The sequence below is a fragment of the Hyla sarda genome, unplaced genomic scaffold (assembly GCF_029499605.1).
Source record: "Hyla sarda isolate aHylSar1 unplaced genomic scaffold, aHylSar1.hap1 scaffold_1581, whole genome shotgun sequence".
NCBI classification, from domain to species: Eukaryota; Metazoa; Chordata; class Amphibia; order Anura; family Hylidae; genus Hyla; species Hyla sarda.
In genome coordinates, this window is record NW_026608218.1 from 1 (window position 1) to 20,525 (window position 20,525).

At 46.1% G+C, this 20,525-nt stretch overlaps 9 non-coding genes across 9 annotated transcripts; all 9 read left to right on the forward strand.

The window, feature by feature from the left end:
- The first annotated feature begins 1,714 nt into the window (after positions 1 to 1,714).
- Positions 1,715 to 1,905, forward strand: LOC130310625 (U2 spliceosomal RNA). The gene has a single exon (XR_008859127.1). It is a non-coding gene; the product is annotated as a U2 spliceosomal RNA (small nuclear RNA).
- Positions 1,906 to 3,992: 2,087 nt separating this feature from the next.
- On the forward strand, positions 3,993 to 4,183 carry LOC130310637 (U2 spliceosomal RNA). The gene has a single exon (XR_008859138.1). It is a non-coding gene; the product is annotated as a U2 spliceosomal RNA (small nuclear RNA).
- A 2,087-nt stretch (positions 4,184 to 6,270) lies between these two features.
- LOC130310648 (U2 spliceosomal RNA) lies at positions 6,271 to 6,461 on the forward strand. The gene has a single exon (XR_008859149.1). It is a non-coding gene; the product is annotated as a U2 spliceosomal RNA (small nuclear RNA).
- A 2,092-nt stretch (positions 6,462 to 8,553) lies between these two features.
- Positions 8,554 to 8,744, forward strand: LOC130310660 (U2 spliceosomal RNA). The gene has a single exon (XR_008859159.1). It is a non-coding gene; the product is annotated as a U2 spliceosomal RNA (small nuclear RNA).
- Positions 8,745 to 10,831: 2,087 nt separating this feature from the next.
- Positions 10,832 to 11,022, forward strand: LOC130310662 (U2 spliceosomal RNA). The gene has a single exon (XR_008859160.1). It is a non-coding gene; the product is annotated as a U2 spliceosomal RNA (small nuclear RNA).
- Positions 11,023 to 13,110: 2,088 nt separating this feature from the next.
- LOC130310627 (U2 spliceosomal RNA) lies at positions 13,111 to 13,301 on the forward strand. The gene has a single exon (XR_008859128.1). It is a non-coding gene; the product is annotated as a U2 spliceosomal RNA (small nuclear RNA).
- Positions 13,302 to 15,386: 2,085 nt separating this feature from the next.
- On the forward strand, positions 15,387 to 15,577 carry LOC130310628 (U2 spliceosomal RNA). The gene has a single exon (XR_008859129.1). It is a non-coding gene; the product is annotated as a U2 spliceosomal RNA (small nuclear RNA).
- A 2,080-nt stretch (positions 15,578 to 17,657) lies between these two features.
- Positions 17,658 to 17,848, forward strand: LOC130310629 (U2 spliceosomal RNA). Its single transcript, XR_008859130.1, has one exon. It is a non-coding gene; the product is annotated as a U2 spliceosomal RNA (small nuclear RNA).
- A 2,089-nt stretch (positions 17,849 to 19,937) lies between these two features.
- LOC130310630 (U2 spliceosomal RNA) lies at positions 19,938 to 20,128 on the forward strand. Its single transcript, XR_008859131.1, has one exon. It is a non-coding gene; the product is annotated as a U2 spliceosomal RNA (small nuclear RNA).
- The last annotated feature ends 397 nt before the right edge of the window (positions 20,129 to 20,525 follow it).

Consider the following 20,525-nt stretch of genomic DNA (forward strand, 5'->3'; position numbering starts at 1 on the left):
CGCCACACCCCTACCCCTTAATTCCCTGGTTGAACGTGATGGACATATGTCTTTTTTCGACCGTACTAACTATGTAACTATGTAACATAACATGGGGGGGGGGGTCTCCTGGCTGTTCACACAGGTGTGTCATTGCTGTACATTGACCATGCATTGCTTCTGTGGTATTGCAAAGGCAAAGACAAATGCTTCCAGCCATCCATTGCACTAATGGATTGGTCATCAGCTGGCTGTCTATGTCCCGCATCAATATAGACCAAAGTACAGAGGGTTAGGCTATGCTATTGTGCACCTACCTGATGCATCAGAAGGTGCGAGGCCCTTGCTAAATTCTGTGCACAGACTTTGAGATCTATGCTTTAGACTGTATCTAAACCTGCTCCAACATGGACTGACATTCTGGCCTACTTTCAGCCGATGCGACTTGTCTGTCGCTGAACAGTCGCTTTTTATGTATTCAGCACCTATGTATAATGTTGTAAAAATGCTCTAGAAGCTAAAGTCGCAGAAATGTCACACATATTTGGCCTGCAACTTTCTGTGCGACAAATTCAGACAGGAAAAATCAGTATAAATCCTTAGAAAATTATCCCCCAGTGTCTCCATCTGCTGGCGGTATTGAATAAGCATTGCTGCACTGATGGGGTATGCATTAGACGAAAAAAAAGAAGAAAAAGAAGAATAATACGCCCAGAAAAGAGGCGAAAAGGAGAAAAACGTAAAAAAACGTGAAAAAAAAGTAAGAGGAAGAGAAGGGAAAAAAAGGTGGAAATGGGTTTAAAAGTGATTTCGGCGGAGAAATATATATATATATATATATATATATATATATATATATATATGCGCACACACACACATAGATATAAACGTATTCTCCGTTGAGATATTGCAGCCGCTGCTGTGTCCAGGCCCAGGAGCCTTAGCACTGTGCTGTGATGTCACTCAATACCACTGACATCACTAGGTGTAAACAACATCTCTCCTTTGCTGTGTATGTGACTATGGAGCTGTTTGGTGATGTCGTCTATTACGGCCTTCATAGAAGCAACAGGAGATTGTTGCATCCATCTTGAACCCTCAGAACTACAGTGCTATGATGTCACTCACTTCCACAGGCCTTGCAGAGTGTAAACAACAACAACCCAGCTTTGTTGTGTATGTAACCAAAGGGATTTGTGATGTCACCTAGAACCTTCACAGCAGCAACAGCTTTATGAGGAGCATCAGCACTGCTCTGCCTGAGCAGAACCATCACCGCCATAGGTTGTCAAATAACCCGGATTTAACCCACACAGGTAAGTCCAATGGGGTGCAGGCATGTCCTCTATGCTTACAGCTTCCCGTGGGTGTTGGTTTGATACCGTTTGGGGACAGCCAAGGAGGCATCTGCAGGCAACAAAGGTAGGTGTGTGCTTGTGTGTGTGTTTCCTATGCAGATCCTAAGCCCAGTGTCACATGCAAGTAGGAGGAGTAAGAAGGGTTCCTGGCAAATCCGGGTTATGGATTGCATTTAAAAAGGCCCCGTGGGAGTGCAATGGGCCCCTGTCTTGCTGCTTAGCAATAATGGTATGGGTTTAGGTTCTGCTGTGTGTACTGGTGGTTGACTGCCCCCCAGCCCAGAGTGTGCATGGAAAATTGTCTGGCAGCCTCCCTGACAGCAAGCAGTGATAGTGCCCATGAAGGGGACCTTGTTGGGCCCGCCCCTTTCACGGTTATCGCTTCTCGGCCTTTTGGCTAAGATCAAGTGTAGTATCTGTTCTTATCAGTTTAATATCTGATACGTCCCCTATCTGGGGACCATATATTAAATGGATTTTTGAGAACGGGGGCCGATTTCGAAGCTTGCTTCCGTCGCCCTATGCATTGACCCGATATGGCAGTATCTTCGGGTACAGTGCACCACCCCCTTACAGGGTTAAAAAGAAAGATTCCTACTTTCATTGCTACCTGCTTGCTGGCTAGCCAGCTAGCCAGCCCTGTGGGCCTTGCTGCTGCTGCAGCCAAAAAACAAAAGGTGGTGCTGCTGCTGCTTCTGCTGCTTCTGCTTCTGCTTGTGTCTGGCCCCTGTTGGAGCGTCCAGGCACAGGACTTCTGCTGCTGCTGACTAAATGGCCTCCTTAATTGGATCATTTGAGTAGCCAGCACACCTGTGCAGGTAGGGCATGACATGATAGGCAGCTGCCTTGATAGCGGGTGGGTGCTGAATGTTCCTAATTGACAAAATAAGATTAATGCTTATGAAGAAATATAAAATCTCATCCCTTCCCCAATATCGCGCCACACCCCTACCCCTTAATTCCCTGGTTGAACGTGATGGACATATGTCTTTTTTCGACCGTACTAACTATGTAACTATGTAACATAACATGGGGGGGGGGGGTCTCCTGGCTGTTCACACAGGTGTGTCATTGCTGTACATTGACCATGCATTGCTTCTGTGGTATTGCAAAGGCAAAGACAAATGCTTCCAGCCATCCATTGCACTAATGGATTGGTCATCAGCTGGCTGTCTATGTCCCGCATCAATATAGACCAAAGTACAGAGGGTTAGGCTATGCTATTGTGCACCTACCTGATGCATCAGAAGGTGCGAGGCCCTTGCTAAATTCTGTGCACAGACTTTGAGATCTATGCTTTAGACTGTATCTAAACCTGCTCCAACATGGACTGACATTCTGGCCTACTTTCAGCCGATGCGACTTGTCTGTCGCTGAACAGTCGCTTTTTATGTATTCAGCACCTATGTATAATGTTGTAAAAATGCTCTAGAAGCTAAAGTCGCAGAAATGTCACACATATTTGGCCTGCAACTTTCTGTGCGACAAATTCAGACAGGAAAAATCAGTATAAATCCTTAGAAAATTATCCCCCAGTGTCTCCATCTGCTGGCGGTATTGAATAAGCATTGCTGCACTGATGGGGTATGCATTAGACGAAAAAAAAGAAGAAAAAGAAGAATAATACGCCCAGAAAAGAGGCGAAAAGGAGAAAAACGTAAAAAAACGTGAAAAAAAAGTAAGAGGAAGAGAAGGGAAAAAAAGGTGGAAATGGGTTTAAAAGTGATTTCGGCGGAGAAATATATATATATATATATATATATATATATATATATATATATATGCGCACACACACACATAGATATAAACGTATTCTCCGTTGAGATATTGCAGCCGCTGCTGTGTCCAGGCCCAGGAGCCTTAGCACTGTGCTGTGATGTCACTCAATACCACTGACATCACTAGGTGTAAACAACATCTCTCCTTTGCTGTGTATGTGACTATGGAGCTGTTTGGTGATGTCGTCTATTACGGCCTTCATAGAAGCAACAGGAGATTGTTGCATCCATCTTGAACCCTCAGAACTACAGTGCTATGATGTCACTCACTTCCACAGGCCTTGCAGAGTGTAAACAACAACAACCCAGCTTTGTTGTGTATGTAACCAAAGGGATTTGTGATGTCACCTAGAACCTTCACAGCAGCGACAGCTTTATGAGGAGCATCAGCACTGCTCTGCCTGAGCAGAACCATCACCGCCATAGGTTGTCAAATAACCCGGATTTAACCCACACAGGTAAGTCCAATGGGGTGCAGGCATGTCCTCTATGCTTACAGCTTCCCGTGGGTGTTGGTTTGATACCGTTTGGGGACAGCCAAGGAGGCATCTGCAGGCAACAAAGGTAGGTGTGTGCTTGTGTGTGTGTTTCCTATGCAGATCCTAAGCCCAGTGTCACATGCAAGTAGGAGGAGTAAGAAGGGTTCCTGGCAAATCCGGGTTATGGATTGCATTTAAAAAGGCCCCGTGGGAGTGCAATGGGCCCCTGTCTTGCTGCTTAGCAATAATGGTATGGGTTTAGGTTCTGCTGTGTGTACTGGTGGTTGACTGCCCCCCAGCCCAGAGTGTGCATGGAAAATTGTCTGGCAGCCTCCCTGACAGCAAGCAGTGATAGTGCCCATGAAGGGGACCTTGTTGGGCCCGCCCCTTTCACGGTTATCGCTTCTCGGCCTTTTGGCTAAGATCAAGTGTAGTATCTGTTCTTATCAGTTTAATATCTGATACGTCCCCTATCTGGGGACCATATATTAAATGGATTTTTGAGAACGGGGGCCGATTTCGAAGCTTGCTTCCGTCGCCCTATGCATTGACCCGATATGGCAGTATCTTCGGGTACAGTGCACCACCCCCTTACAGGGTTAAAAAGAAAGATTCCTACTTTCATTGCTACCTGCTTGCTGGCTAGCCAGCTAGCCAGCCCTGTGGGCCTTGCTGCTGCTGCAGCCAAAAAACAAAAGGTGGTGCTGCTGCTGCTTCTGCTGCTTCTGCTTGTGTCTGGCCCCTGTTGGAGCGTCCAGGCACAGGACTTCTGCTGCTGCTGACTAAATGGCCTCCTTAATTGGATCATTTGAGTAGCCAGCACACCTGTGCAGGTAGGGCATGACATGATAGGCAGCTGCCTTGATAGCGGGTGGGTGCTGAATGTTCCTAATTGACAAAATAAGATTAATGCTTATGAAGAAATATAAAATCTCATCCCTTCCCCAATATCGCGCCACACCCCTACCCCTTAATTCCCTGGTTGAACGTGATGGACATATGTCTTTTTTCGACCGTACTAACTATGTAACTATGTAACATAACATGGGGGGGGGGTCTCCTGGCTGTTCACACAGGTGTGTCATTGCTGTACATTGACCATGCATTGCTTCTGTGGTATTGCAAAGGCAAAGACAAATGCTTCCAGCCATCCATTGCACTAATGGATTGGTCATCAGCTGGCTGTCTATGTCCCGCATCAATATAGACCAAAGTACAGAGGGTTAGGCTATGCTATTGTGCACCTACCTGATGCATCAGAAGGTGCGAGGCCCTTGCTAAATTCTGTGCACAGACTTTGAGATCTATGCTTTAGACTGTATCTAAACCTGCTCCAACATGGACTGACATTCTGGCCTACTTTCAGCCGATGCGACTTGTCTGTCGCTGAACAGTCGCTTTTTATGTATTCAGCACCTATGTATAATGTTGTAAAAATGCTCTAGAAGCTAAAGTCGCAGAAATGTCACACATATTTGGCCTGCAACTTTCTGTGCGACAAATTCAGACAGGAAAAATCAGTATAAATCCTTAGAAAATTATCCCCCAGTGTCTCCATCTGCTGGCGGTATTGAATAAGCATTGCTGCACTGATGGGGTATGCATTAGACGAAAAAAAAGAAGAAAAAGAAGAATAATACGCCCAGAAAAGAGGCGAAAAGGAGAAAAACGTAAAAAAACGTGAAAAAAAAGTAAGAGGAAGAGAAGGGAAAAAAAGGTGGAAATGGGTTTAAAAGTGATTTCGGCGGAGAAATATATATATATATATATATATATATATATATATATATATATATATATATATGCGCACACACACACATAGATATAAACGTATTCTCCGTTGAGATATTGCAGCCGCTGCTGTGTCCAGGCCCAGGAGCCTTAGCACTGTGCTGTGATGTCACTCAATACCACTGACATCACTAGGTGTAAACAACATCTCTCCTTTGCTGTGTATGTGACTATGGAGCTGTTTGGTGATGTCGTCTATTACGGCCTTCATAGAAGCAACAGGAGATTGTTGCATCCATCTTGAACCCTCAGAACTACAGTGCTATGATGTCACTCACTTCCACAGGCCTTGCAGAGTGTAAACAACAACAACCCAGCTTTGTTGTGTATGTAACCAAAGGGATTTGTGATGTCACCTAGAACCTTCACAGCAGCGACAGCTTTATGAGGAGCATCAGCACTGCTCTGCCTGAGCAGAACCATCACCGCCATAGGTTGTCAAATAACCCGGATTTAACCCACACAGGTAAGTCCAATGGGGTGCAGGCATGTCCTCTATGCTTACAGCTTCCCGTGGGTGTTGGTTTGATACCGTTTGGGGACAGCCAAGGAGGCATCTGCAGGCAACAAAGGTAGGTGTGTGCTTGTGTGTGTGTTTCCTATGCAGATCCTAAGCCCAGTGTCACATGCAAGTAGGAGGAGTAAGAAGGGTTCCTGGCAAATCCGGGTTATGGATTGCATTTAAAAAGGCCCCGTGGGAGTGCAATGGGCCCCTGTCTTGCTGCTTAGCAATAATGGTATGGGTTTAGGTTCTGCTGTGTGTACTGGTGGTTGACTGCCCCCCAGCCCAGAGTGTGCATGGAAAATTGTCTGGCAGCCTCCCTGACAGCAAGCAGTGATAGTGCCCATGAAGGGGACCTTGTTGGGCCCGCCCCTTTCACGGTTATCGCTTCTCGGCCTTTTGGCTAAGATCAAGTGTAGTATCTGTTCTTATCAGTTTAATATCTGATACGTCCCCTATCTGGGGACCATATATTAAATGGATTTTTGAGAACGGGGGCCGATTTCGAAGCTTGCTTCCGTCGCCCTATGCATTGACCCGATATGGCAGTATCTTCGGGTACAGTGCACCACCCCCTTACAGGGTTAAAAAGAAAGATTCCTACTTTCATTGCTACCTGCTTGCTGGCTAGCCAGCTAGCCAGCCCTGTGGGCCTTGCTGCTGCTGCAGCCAAAAAACAAAAGGTGGTGCTGCTGCTGCTTCTGCTGCTTCTGCTTCTGCTTGTGTCTGGCCCCTGTTGGAGCGTCCAGGCACAGGACTTCTGCTGCTGCTGACTAAATGGCCTCCTTAATTGGATCATTTGAGTAGCCAGCACACCTGTGCAGGTAGGGCATGACATGATAGGCAGCTGCCTTGATAGCGGGTGGGTGCTGAATGTTCCTAATTGACAAAATAAGATTAATGCTTATGAAGAAATATAAAATCTCATCCCTTCCCCAATATCGCGCCACACCCCTACCCCTTAATTCCCTGGTTGAACGTGATGGACATATGTCTTTTTTCGACCGTACTAACTATGTAACTATGTAACATAACATGGGGGGGGGGGTCTCCTGGCTGTTCACACAGGTGTGTCATTGCTGTACATTGACCATGCATTGCTTCTGTGGTATTGCAAAGGCAAAGACAAATGCTTCCAGCCATCCATTGCACTAATGGATTGGTCATCATCTGGCTGTCTATGTCCCGCATCAATATAGACCAAAGTACAGAGGGTTAGGCTATGCTATTGTGCACCTACCTGATGCATCAGAAGGTGCGAGGCCCTTGCTAAATTCTGTGCACAGACTTTGAGATCTATGCTTTAGACTGTATCTAAACCTGCTCCAACATGGACTGACATTCTGGCCTACTTTCAGCCGATGCGACTTGTCTGTCGCTGAACAGTCGCTTTTTATGTATTCAGCACCTATGTATAATGTTGTAAAAATGCTCTAGAAGCTAAAGTCGCAGAAATGTCACACATATTTGGCCTGCAACTTTCTGTGCGACAAATTCAGACAGGAAAAATCAGTATAAATCCTTAGAAAATTATCCCCCAGTGTCTCCATCTGCTGGCGGTATTGAATAAGCATTGCTGCACTGATGGGGTATGCATTAGACGAAAAAAAAGAAGAAAAAGAAGAATAATACGCCCAGAAAAGAGGCGAAAAGGAGAAAAACGTAAAAAAACGTGAAAAAAAAGTAAGAGGAAGAGAAGGGAAAAAAAGGTGGAAATGGGTTTAAAAGTGATTTCGGCGGAGAAATATATATATATATATATATATATATATATATATATATATATATATATATGCGCACACACACACATAGATATAAACGTATTCTCCGTTGAGATATTGCAGCCGCTGCTGTGTCCAGGCCCAGGAGCCTTAGCACTGTGCTGTGATGTCACTCAATACCACTGACATCACTAGGTGTAAACAACATCTCTCCTTTGCTGTGTATGTGACTATGGAGCTGTTTGGTGATGTCGTCTATTACGGCCTTCATAGAAGCAACAGGAGATTGTTGCATCCATCTTGAACCCTCAGAACTACAGTGCTATGATGTCACTCACTTCCACAGGCCTTGCAGAGTGTAAACAACAACAACCCAGCTTTGTTGTGTATGTAACCAAAGGGATTTGTGATGTCACCTAGAACCTTCACAGCAGCGACAGCTTTATGAGGAGCATCAGCACTGCTCTGCCTGAGCAGAACCATCACCGCCATAGGTTGTCAAATAACCCGGATTTAACCCACACAGGTAAGTCCAATGGGGTGCAGGCATGTCCTCTATGCTTACAGCTTCCCGTGGGTGTTGGTTTGATACCGTTTGGGGACAGCCAAGGAGGCATCTGCAGGCAACAAAGGTAGGTGTGTGCTTGTGTGTGTGTTTCCTATGCAGATCCTAAGCCCAGTGTCACATGCAAGTAGGAGGAGTAAGAAGGGTTCCTGGCAAATCCGGGTTATGGATTGCATTTAAAAAGGCCCCGTGGGAGTGCAATGGGCCCCTGTCTTGCTGCTTAGCAATAATGGTATGGGTTTAGGTTCTGCTGTGTGTACTGGTGGTTGACTGCCCCCCAGCCCAGAGTGTGCATGGAAAATTGTCTGGCAGCCTCCCTGACAGCAAGCAGTGATAGTGCCCATGAAGGGGACCTTGTTGGGCCCGCCCCTTTCACGGTTATCGCTTCTCGGCCTTTTGGCTAAGATCAAGTGTAGTATCTGTTCTTATCAGTTTAATATCTGATACGTCCCCTATCTGGGGACCATATATTAAATGGATTTTTGAGAACGGGGGCCGATTTCGAAGCTTGCTTCCGTCGCCCTATGCATTGACCCGATATGGCAGTATCTTCGGGTACAGTGCACCACCCCCTTACAGGGTTAAAAAGAAAGATTCCTACTTTCATTGCTACCTGCTTGCTGGCTAGCCAGCTAGCCAGCCCTGTGGGCCTTGCTGCTGCTGCAGCCAAAAAACAAAAGGTGGTGCTGCTGCTGCTTCTGCTGCTTCTGCTTCTGCTTGTGTCTGGCCCCTGTTGGAGCGTCCAGGCACAGGACTTCTGCTGCTGCTGACTAAATGGCCTCCTTAATTGGATCATTTGAGTAGCCAGCACACCTGTGCAGGTAGGGCATGACATGATAGGCAGCTGCCTTGATAGCGGGTGGGTGCTGAATGTTCCTAATTGACAAAATAAGATTAATGCTTATGAAGAAATATAAAATCTCATCCCTTCCCCAATATCGCGCCACACCCCTACCCCTTAATTCCCTGGTTGAACGTGATGGACATATGTCTTTTTTCGACCGTACTAACTATGTAACTATGTAACATAACATGGGGGGGGGGGGTCTCCTGGCTGTTCACACAGGTGTGTCATTGCTGTACATTGACCATGCATTGCTTCTGTGGTATTGCAAAGGCAAAGACAAATGCTTCCAGCCATCCATTGCACTAATGGATTGGTCATCAGCTGGCTGTCTATGTCCCGCATCAATATAGACCAAAGTACAGAGGGTTAGGCTATGCTATTGTGCACCTACCTGATGCATCAGAAGGTGCGAGGCCCTTGCTAAATTCTGTGCACAGACTTTGAGATCTATGCTTTAGACTGTATCTAAACCTGCTCCAACATGGACTGACATTCTGGCCTACTTTCAGCCGATGCGACTTGTCTGTCGCTGAACAGTCGCTTTTTATGTATTCAGCACCTATGTATAATGTTGTAAAAATGCTCTAGAAGCTAAAGTCGCAGAAATGTCACACATATTTGGCCTGCAACTTTCTGTGCGACAAATTCAGACAGGAAAAATCAGTATAAATCCTTAGAAAATTATCCCCCAGTGTCTCCATCTGCTGGCGGTATTGAATAAGCATTGCTGCACTGATGGGGTATGCATTAGACGAAAAAAAAGAAGAAAAAGAAGAATAATACGCCCAGAAAAGAGGCGAAAAGGAGAAAAACGTAAAAAAACGTGAAAAAAAAGTAAGAGGAAGAGAAGGGAAAAAAAGGTGGAAATGGGTTTAAAAGTGATTTCGGCGGAGAAATATATATATATATATATATATATATATATATATATATATATATGCGCACACACACACATAGATATAAACGTATTCTCCGTTGAGATATTGCAGCCGCTGCTGTGTCCAGGCCCAGGAGCCTTAGCACTGTGCTGTGATGTCACTCAATACCACTGACATCACTAGGTGTAAACAACATCTCTCCTTTGCTGTGTATGTGACTATGGAGCTGTTTGGTGATGTCGTCTATTACGGCCTTCATAGAAGCAACAGGAGATTGTTGCATCCATCTTGAACCCTCAGAACTACAGTGCTATGATGTCACTCACTTCCACAGGCCTTGCAGAGTGTAAACAACAACAACCCAGCTTTGTTGTGTATGTAACCAAAGGGATTTGTGATGTCACCTAGAACCTTCACAGCAGCGACAGCTTTATGAGGAGCATCAGCACTGCTCTGCCTGAGCAGAACCATCACCGCCATAGGTTGTCAAATAACCCGGATTTAACCCACACAGGTAAGTCCAATGGGGTGCAGGCATGTCCTCTATGCTTACAGCTTCCCGTGGGTGTTGGTTTGATACCGTTTGGGGACAGCCAAGGAGGCATCTGCAGGCAACAAAGGTAGGTGTGTGCTTGTGTGTGTGTTTCCTATGCAGATCCTAAGCCCAGTGTCACATGCAAGTAGGAGGAGTAAGAAGGGTTCCTGGCAAATCCGGGTTATGGATTGCATTTAAAAAGGCCCCGTGGGAGTGCAATGGGCCCCTGTCTTGCTGCTTAGCAATAATGGTATGGGTTTAGGTTCTGCTGTGTGTACTGGTGGTTGACTGCCCCCCAGCCCAGAGTGTGCATGGAAAATTGTCTGGCAGCCTCCCTGACAGCAAGCAGTGATAGTGCCCATGAAGGGGACCTTGTTGGGCCCGCCCCTTTCACGGTTATCGCTTCTCGGCCTTTTGGCTAAGATCAAGTGTAGTATCTGTTCTTATCAGTTTAATATCTGATACGTCCCCTATCTGGGGACCATATATTAAATGGATTTTTGAGAACGGGGGCCGATTTCGAAGCTTGCTTCCGTCGCCCTATGCATTGACCCGATATGGCAGTATCTTCGGGTACAGTGCACCACCCCCTTACAGGGTTAAAAAGAAAGATTCCTACTTTCATTGCTACCTGCTTGCTGGCTAGCCAGCTAGCCAGCCCTGTGGGCCTTGCTGCTGCTGCAGCCAAAAAACAAAAGGTGGTGCTGCTGCTGCTTCTGCTGCTTCTGCTTCTGCTTGTGTCTGGCCCCTGTTGGAGCGTCCAGGCACAGGACTTCTGCTGCTGCTGACTAAATGGCCTCCTTAATTGGATCATTTGAGTAGCCAGCACACCTGTGCAGGTAGGGCATGACATGATAGGCAGCTGCCTTGATAGCGGGTGGGTGCTGAATGTTCCTAATTGACAAAATAAGATTAATGCTTATGAAGAAATATAAAATCTCATCCCTTCCCCAATATCGCGCCACACCCCTACCCCTTAATTCCCTGGTTGAACGTGATGGACATATGTCTTTTTTCGACCGTACTAACTATGTAACTATGTAACATAACATGGGGGGGGGGGTCTCCTGGCTGTTCACACAGGTGTGTCATTGCTGTACATTGACCATGCATTGCTTCTGTGGTATTGCAAAGGCAAAGACAAATGCTTCCAGCCATCCATTGCACTAATGGATTGGTCATCAGCTGGCTGTCTATGTCCCGCATCAATATAGACCAAAGTACAGAGGGTTAGGCTATGCTATTGTGCACCTACCTGATGCATCAGAAGGTGCGAGGCCCTTGCTAAATTCTGTGCACAGACTTTGAGATCTATGCTTTAGACTGTATCTAAACCTGCTCCAACATGGACTGACATTCTGGCCTACTTTCAGCCGATGCGACTTGTCTGTCGCTGAACAGTCGCTTTTTATGTATTCAGCACCTATGTATAATGTTGTAAAAATGCTCTAGAAGCTAAAGTCGCAGAAATGTCACACATATTTGGCCTGCAACTTTCTGTGCGACAAATTCAGACAGGAAAAATCAGTATAAATCCTTAGAAAATTATCCCCCAGTGTCTCCATCTGCTGGCGGTATTGAATAAGCATTGCTGCACTGATGGGGTATGCATTAGACGAAAAAAAAGAAGAAAAAGAAGAATAATACGCCCAGAAAAGAGGCGAAAAGGAGAAAAACGTAAAAAAACGTGAAAAAAAAGTAAGAGGAAGAGAAGGGAAAAAAAGGTGGAAATGGGTTTAAAAGTGATTTCGGCGGAGAAATATATATATATATATATATATATATATATATATATATATATATATGCGCACACACACACATAGATATAAACGTATTCTCCGTTGAGATATTGCAGCCGCTGCTGTGTCCAGGCCCAGGAGCCTTAGCACTGTGCTGTGATGTCACTCAATACCACTGACATCACTAGGTGTAAACAACATCTCTCCTTTGCTGTGTATGTGACTATGGAGCTGTTTGGTGATGTCGTCTATTACGGCCTTCATAGAAGCAACAGGAGATTGTTGCATCCATCTTGAACCCTCAGAACTACAGTGCTATGATGTCACTCACTTCCACAGGCCTTGCAGAGTGTAAACAACAACAACCCAGCTTTGTTGTGTATGTAACCAAAGGGATTTGTGATGTCACCTAGAACCTTCACAGCAGCGACAGCTTTATGAGGAGCATCAGCACTGCTCTGCCTGAGCAGAACCATCACCGCCATAGGTTGTCAAATAACCCGGATTTAACCCACACAGGTAAGTCCAATGGGGTGCAGGCATGTCCTCTATGCTTACAGCTTCCCGTGGGTGTTGGTTTGATACCGTTTGGGGACAGCCAAGGAGGCATCTGCAGGCAACAAAGGTAGGTGTGTGCTTGTGTGTGTGTTTCCTATGCAGATCCTAAGCCCAGTGTCACATGCAAGTAGGAGGAGTAAGAAGGGTTCCTGGCAAATCCGGGTTATGGATTGCATTTAAAAAGGCCCCGTGTGAGTGCAATGGGCCCCTGTCTTGCTGCTTAGCAATAATGGTATGGGTTTAGGTTCTGCTGTGTGTACTGGTGGTTGACTGCCCCCCAGCCCAGAGTGTGCATGGAAAATTGTCTGGCAGCCTCCCTGACAGCAAGCAGTGATAGTGCCCATGAAGGGGACCTTGTTGGGCCCGCCCCTTTCACGGTTATCGCTTCTCGGCCTTTTGGCTAAGATCAAGTGTAGTATCTGTTCTTATCAGTTTAATATCTGATACGTCCCCTATCTGGGGACCATATATTAAATGGATTTTTGAGAACGGGGGCCGATTTCGAAGCTTGCTTCCGTCGCCCTATGCATTGACCCGATATGGCAGTATCTTCGGGTACAGTGCACCACCCCCTTACAGGGTTAAAAAGAAAGATTCCTACTTTCATTGCTACCTGCTTGCTGGCTAGCCAGCTAGCCAGCCCTGTGGGCCTTGCTGCTGCTGCAGCCAAAAAACAAAAGGTGGTGCTGCTGCTGCTTCTGCTGCTTCTGCTTCTGCTTGTGTCTGGCCCCTGTTGGAGCGTCCAGGCACAGGACTTCTGCTGCTGCTGACTAAATGGCCTCCTTAATTGGATCATTTGAGTAGCCAGCACACCTGTGCAGGTAGGGCATGACATGATAGGCAGCTGCCTTGATAGCGGGTGGGTGCTGAATGTTCCTAATTGACAAAATAAGATTAATGCTTATGAAGAAATATAAAATCTCATCCCTTCCCCAATATCGCGCCACACCCCTACCCCTTAATTCCCTGGTTGAACGTGATGGACATATGTCTTTTTTCGACCGTACTAACTATGTAACTATGTAACATAACATGGGGGGGGGGGGTCTCCTGGCTGTTCACACAGGTGTGTCATTGCTGTACATTGACCATGCATTGCTTCTGTGGTATTGCAAAGGCAAAGACAAATGCTTCCAGCCATCCATTGCACTAATGGATTGGTCATCAGCTGGCTGTCTATGTCCCGCATCAATATAGACCAAAGTACAGAGGGTTAGGCTATGCTATTGTGCACCTACCTGATGCATCAGAAGGTGCGAGGCCCTTGCTAAATTCTGTGCACAGACTTTGAGATCTATGCTTTAGACTGTATCTAAACCTGCTCCAACATGGACTGACATTCTGGCCTACTTTCAGCCGATGCGACTTGTCTGTCGCTGAACAGTCGCTTTTTATGTATTCAGCACCTATGTATAATGTTGTAAAAATGCTCTAGAAGCTAAAGTCGCAGAAATGTCACACATATTTGGCCTGCAACTTTCTGTGCGACAAATTCAGACAGGAAAAATCAGTATAAATCCTTAGAAAATTATCCCCCAGTGTCTCCATCTGCTGGCGGTATTGAATAAGCATTGCTGCACTGATGGGGTATGCATTAGACGAAAAAAAAGAAGAAAAAGAAGAATAATACGCCCAGAAAAGAGGCGAAAAGGAGAAAAACGTAAAAAAACGTGAAAAAAAAGTAAGAGGAAGAGAAGGGAAAAAAAGGTGGAAATGGGTTTAAAAGTGATTTCGGCGGAGAAATATATATATATATATATATATATATATATATATATATATATGCGCACACACACACATAGATATAAACGTATTCTCCGTTGAGATATTGCAGCCGCTGCTGTGTCCAGGCCCAGGAGCCTTAGCACTGTGCTGTGATGTCACTCAATACCACTGACATCACTAGGTGTAAACAACATCTCTCCTTTGCTGTGTATGTGACTATGGAGCTGTTTGGTGATGTCGTCTATTACGGCCTTCATAGAAGCAACAGGAGATTGTTGCATCCATCTTGAACCCTCAGAACTACAGTGCTATGATGTCACTCACTTCCACAGGCCTTGCAGAGTGTAAACAACAACAACCCAGCTTTGTTGTGTATGTAACCAAAGGGATTTGTGATGTCACCTAGAACCTTCACAGCAGCGACAGCTTTATGAGGAGCATCAGCACTGCTCTGCCTGAGCAGAACCATCACCGCCATAGGTTGTCAAATAACCCGGATTTAACCCACACAGGTAAGTCCAATGGGGTGCAGGCATGTCCTCTATGCTTACAGCTTCCCGTGGGTGTTGGTTTGATACCGTTTGGGGACAGCCAAGGAGGCATCTGCAGGCAACAAAGGTAGGTGTGTGCTTGTGTGTGTGTTTCCTATGCAGATCCTAAGCCCAGTGTCACATGCAAGTAGGAGGAGTAAGAAGGGTTCCTGGCAAATCCGGGTTATGGATTGCATTTAAAAAGGCCCCGTGGGAGTGCAATGGGCCCCTGTCTTGCTGCTTAGCAATAATGGTATGGGTTTAGGTTCTGCTGTGTGTACTGGTGGTTGACTGCCCCCCAGCCCAGAGTGTGCATGGAAAATTGTCTGGCAGCCTCCCTGACAGCAAGCAGTGATAGTGCCCATGAAGGGGACCTTGTTGGGCCCGCCCCTTTCACGGTTATCGCTTCTCGGCCTTTTGGCTAAGATCAAGTGTAGTATCTGTTCTTATCAGTTTAATATCTGATACGTCCCCTATCTGGGGACCATATATTAAATGGATTTTTGAGAACGGGGGCCGATTTCGAAGCTTGCTTCCGTCGCCCTATGCATTGACCCGATATGGCAGTATCTTCGGGTACAGTGCACCACCCCCTTACAGGGTTAAAAAGAAAGATTCCTACTTTCATTGCTACCTGCTTGCTGGCTAGCCAGCTAGCCAGCCCTGTGGGCCTTGCTGCTGCTGCAGCCAAAAAACAAAAGGTGGTGCTGCTGCTGCTTCTGCTGCTTCTGCTTGTGTCTGGCCCCTGTTGGAGCGTCCAGGCACAGGACTTCTGCTGCTGCTGACTAAATGGCCTCCTTAATTGGATCATTTGAGTAGCCAGCACACCTGTGCAGGTAGGGCATGACATGATAGGCAGCTGCCTTGATAGCGGGTGGGTGCTGAATGTTCCTAATTGACAAAATAAGATTAATGCTTATGAAGAAATATAAAATCTCATCCCTTCCCCAATATCGCGCCACACCCCTACCCCTTAATTCCCTGGTTGAACGTGATGGACATATGTCTTTTTTCGACCGTACTAACTATGTAACTATGTAACATAACATGGGGGGGGGGGGGTCTCCTGGCTGTTCACACAGGTGTGTCATTGCTGTACATTGACCATGCATTGCTTCTGTGGTATTGCAAAGGCAAAGACAAATGCTTCCAGCCATCCATTGCACTAATGGATTGGTCATCAGCTGGCTGTCTATGTCCCGCATCAATATAGACCAAAGTACAGAGGGTTAGGCTATGCTATTGTGCACCTACCTGATGCATCAGAAGGTGCGAGGCCCTTGCTAAATTCTGTGCACAGACTTTGAGATCTATGCTTTAGACTGTATCTAAACCTGCTCCAACATGGACTGACATTCTGGCCTACTTTCAGCCGATGCGACTTGTCTGTCGCTGAACAGTCGCTTTTTATGTATTCAGCACCTATGTATAATGTTGTAAAAATGCTCTAGAAGCTAAAGTCGCAGAAATGTCACACATATTTGGCCTGCAACTTTCTGTGCGACAAATTCAGACAGGAAAAATCAGTATAAATCCTTAGAAAATTATCCCCCAGTGTCTCCATCTGCTGGCGGTATTGAATAAGCATTGCTGCACTGATGGGGTATGCATTAGACGAAAAAAAAGAAGAAAAAGAAGAATAATACGCCCAGAAAAGAGGCGAAAAGGAGAAAAACGTAAAAAAACGTGAAAAAAAAGTAAGAGGAAGAGAAGGGAAAAAAAGGTGGAAATGGGTTTAAAAGTGATTTCGGCGGAGAAATATATATATATATATATATATATATATATATATATATATATGCGCACACACACACATAGATATAAACGTATTCTCCGTTGAGATATTGCAGCCGCTGCTGTGTCCAGGCCCAGGAGCCTTAGCACTGTGCTGTGATGTCACTCAATACCACTGACATCACTAGGTGTAAACAACATCTCTCCTTTGCTGTGTATGTGACTATGGAGCTGTTTGGTGATGTCGTCTATTACGGCCTTCATAGAAGCAACAGGAGATTGTTGCATCCATCTTGAACCCTCAGAACTACAGTGCTATGATGTCACTCACTTCCACAGGCCTTGCAGAGTGTAAACAACAACAACCCAGCTTTGTTGTGTATGTAACCAAAGGGATTTGTGATGTCACCTAGAACCTTCACAGCAGCGACAGCTTTATGAGGAGCATCAGCACTGCTCTGCCTGAGCAGAACCATCACCGCCATAGGTTGTCAAATAACCCGGATTTAACCCACACAGGTAAGTCCAATGGGGTGCAGGCATGTCCTCTATGCTTACAGCTTCCCGTGGGTGTTGGTTTGATACCGTTTGGGGACAGCCAAGGAGGCATCTGCAGGCAACAAAGGTAGGTGTGTGCTTGTGTGTGTGTTTCCTATGCAGATCCTAAGCCCAGTGTCACATGCAAGTAGGAGGAGTAAGAAGGGTTCCTGGCAAATCCGGGTTATGGATTGCATTTAAAAAGGCCCCGTGGGAGTGCAATGGGCCCCTGTCTTGCTGCTTAGCAATAATGGTATGGGTTTAGGTTCTGCTGTGTGTACTGGTGGTTGACTGCCCCCCAGCCCAGAGTGTGCATGGAAAATTGTCTGGCAGCCTCCCTGACAGCAAGCAGTGATAGTGCCCATGAAGGGGACCTTGTTGGGCCCGCCCCTTTCACGGTTATCGCTTCTCGGCCTTTTGGCTAAGATCAAGTGTAGTATCTGTTCTTATCAGTTTAATATCTGATACGTCCCCTATCTGGGGACCATATATTAAATGGATTTTTGAGAACGGGGGCCGATTTCGAAGCTTGCTTCCGTCGCCCTATGCATTGACCCGATATGGCAGTATCTTCGGGTACAGTGCACCACCCCCTTACAGGGTTAAAAAGAAAGATTCCTACTTTCATTGCTACCTGCTTGCTGGCTAGCCAGCTAGCCAGCCCTGTGGGCCTTGCTGCTGCTGCAGCCAAAAAACAAAAGGTGGTGCTGCTGCTGCTTCTGCTGCTTCTGCTTCTGCTTGTGTCTGGCCCCTGTTGGAGCGTCCAGGCACAGGACTTCTGCTGCTGCTGACTAAATGGCCTCCTTAATTGGATCATTTGAGTAGCCAGCACACCTGTGCAGGTAGGGCATGACATGATAGGCAGCTGCCTTGATAGCGGGTGGGTGCTGAATGTTCCTAATTGACAAAATAAGATTAATGCTTATGAAGAAATATAAAATCTCATCCCTTCCCCAATATCGCGCCACACCCCTACCCCTTAATTCCCTGGTTGAACGTGATGGACATATGTCTTTTTTCGACCGTACTAACTATGTAACTATGTAACATAACATGGGGGGGGGGGGGGTCTCCTGGCTGTTCACACAGGTGTGTCATTGCTGTACATTGACCATGCATTGCTTCTGTGGTATTGCAAAGGCAAAGACAAATGCTTCCAGCCATCCATTGCACTAATGGATTGGTCATCAGCTGGCTGTCTATGTCCCGCATCAATATAGACCAAAGTACAGAGGGTTAGGCTATGCTATTGTGCACCTACCTGATGCATCAGAAGGTGCGAGGCCCTTGCTAAATTCTGTGCACAGACTTTGAGATCTATGCTTTAGACTGTATCTAAACCTGCTCCAACATGGACTGACATTCTGGCCTACTTTCAGCCGATGCGACTTGTCTGTCGCTGAACAGTCGCTTTTTATGTATTCAGCACCTATGTATAATGTTGTAAAAATGCTCTAGAAGCTAAAGTCGCAGAAATGTCACACATACTTGGCCTGCAACTTTCTGTGCGACAAATTCAGACAGGAAAAATCAGTATAAATCCTTAGAAAATTATCCCCCAGTGTCTCCATCTGCTGGCGGTATTGAATAAGCATTGCTGCACTGATGGGGTATGCATTAGACGAAAAAAAAGAAGAAAAAGAAGAATAATACGCCCAGAAAAGAGGCGAAAAGGAGAAAAACGTAAAAAAACGTGAAAAAAAAGTAAGAGGAAGAGAAGGGAAAAAAAGGTGGAAATGGGTTTAAAAGTGATTTCGGCGGAGAAATATATATATATATATATATATATATATATATATATATATATATGCGCACACACACACATAGATATAAACGTATTCTCCGTTGAGATATTGCAGCCGCTGCTGTGTCCAGGCCCAGGAGCCTTAGCACTGTGCTGTGATGTCACTCAATACCACTGACATCACTAGGTGTAAACAACATCTCTCCTTTGCTGTGTATGTGACTATGGAGCTGTTTGGTGATGTCGTCTATTACGGCCTTCATAGAAGCAACAGGAGATTGTTGCATCCATCTTGAACCCTCAGAACTACAGTGCTATGATGTCACTCACTTCCACAGGCCTTGCAGAGTGTAAACAACAACAACCCAGCTTTGTTGTGTATGTAACCAAAGGGATTTGTGATGTCACCTAGAACCTTCACAGCAGCGACAGCTTTATGAGGAGCATCAGCACTGCTCTGCCTGAGCAGAACCATCACCGCCATAGGTTGTCAAATAACCCGGATTTAACCCACACAGGTAAGTCCAATGGGGTGCAGGCATGTCCTCTATGCTTACAGCTTCCCGTGGGTGTTGGTTTGATACCGTTTGGGGACAGCCAAGGAGGCATCTGCAGGCAACAAAGGTAGGTGTGTGCTTGTGTGTGTGTTTCCTATGCAGATCCTAAGCCCAGTGTCACATGCAAGTAGGAGGAGTAAGAAGGGTTCCTGGCAAATCCGGGTTATGGATTGCATTTAAAAAGGCCCCGTGGGAGTGCAATGGGCCCCTGTCTTGCTGCTTAGCAATAATGGTATGGGTTTAGGTTCTGCTGTGTGTACTGGTGGTTGACTGCCCCCCAGCCCAGAGTGTGCATGGAAAATTGTCTGGCAGCCTCCCTGACAGCAAGCAGTGATAGTGCCCATGAAGGGGACCTTGTTGGGCCCGCCCCTTTCACGGTTATCGCTTCTCGGCCTTTTGGCTAAGATCAAGTGTAGTATCTGTTCTTATCAGTTTAATATCTGATACGTCCCCTATCTGGGGACCATATATTAAATGGATTTTTGAGAACGGGGGCCGATTTCGAAGCTTGCTTCCGTCGCCCTATGCATTGACCCGATATGGCAGTATCTTCGGGTACAGTGCACCACCCCCTTACAGGGTTAAAAAGAAAGATTCCTACTTTCATTGCTACCTGCTTGCTGGCTAGCCAGCTAGCCAGCCCTGTGGGCCTTGCTGCTGCTGCAGCCAAAAAACAAAAGGTGGTGCTGCTGCTGCTTCTGCTGCTTCTGCTTCTGCTTGTGTCTGGCCCCTGTTGGAGCGTCCAGGCACAGGACTTCTGCTGCTGCTGACTAAATGGCCTCCTTAATTGGATCATTTGAGTAGCCAGCACACCTGTGCAGGTAGGGCATGACATGATAGGCAGCTGCCTTGATAGCGGGTGGGTGCTGAATGTTCCTAATTGACAAAATAAGATTAATGCTTATGAAGAAATATAAAATCTCATCCCTTCCCCAATATCGCGCCACACCCCTACCCCTTAATTCCCT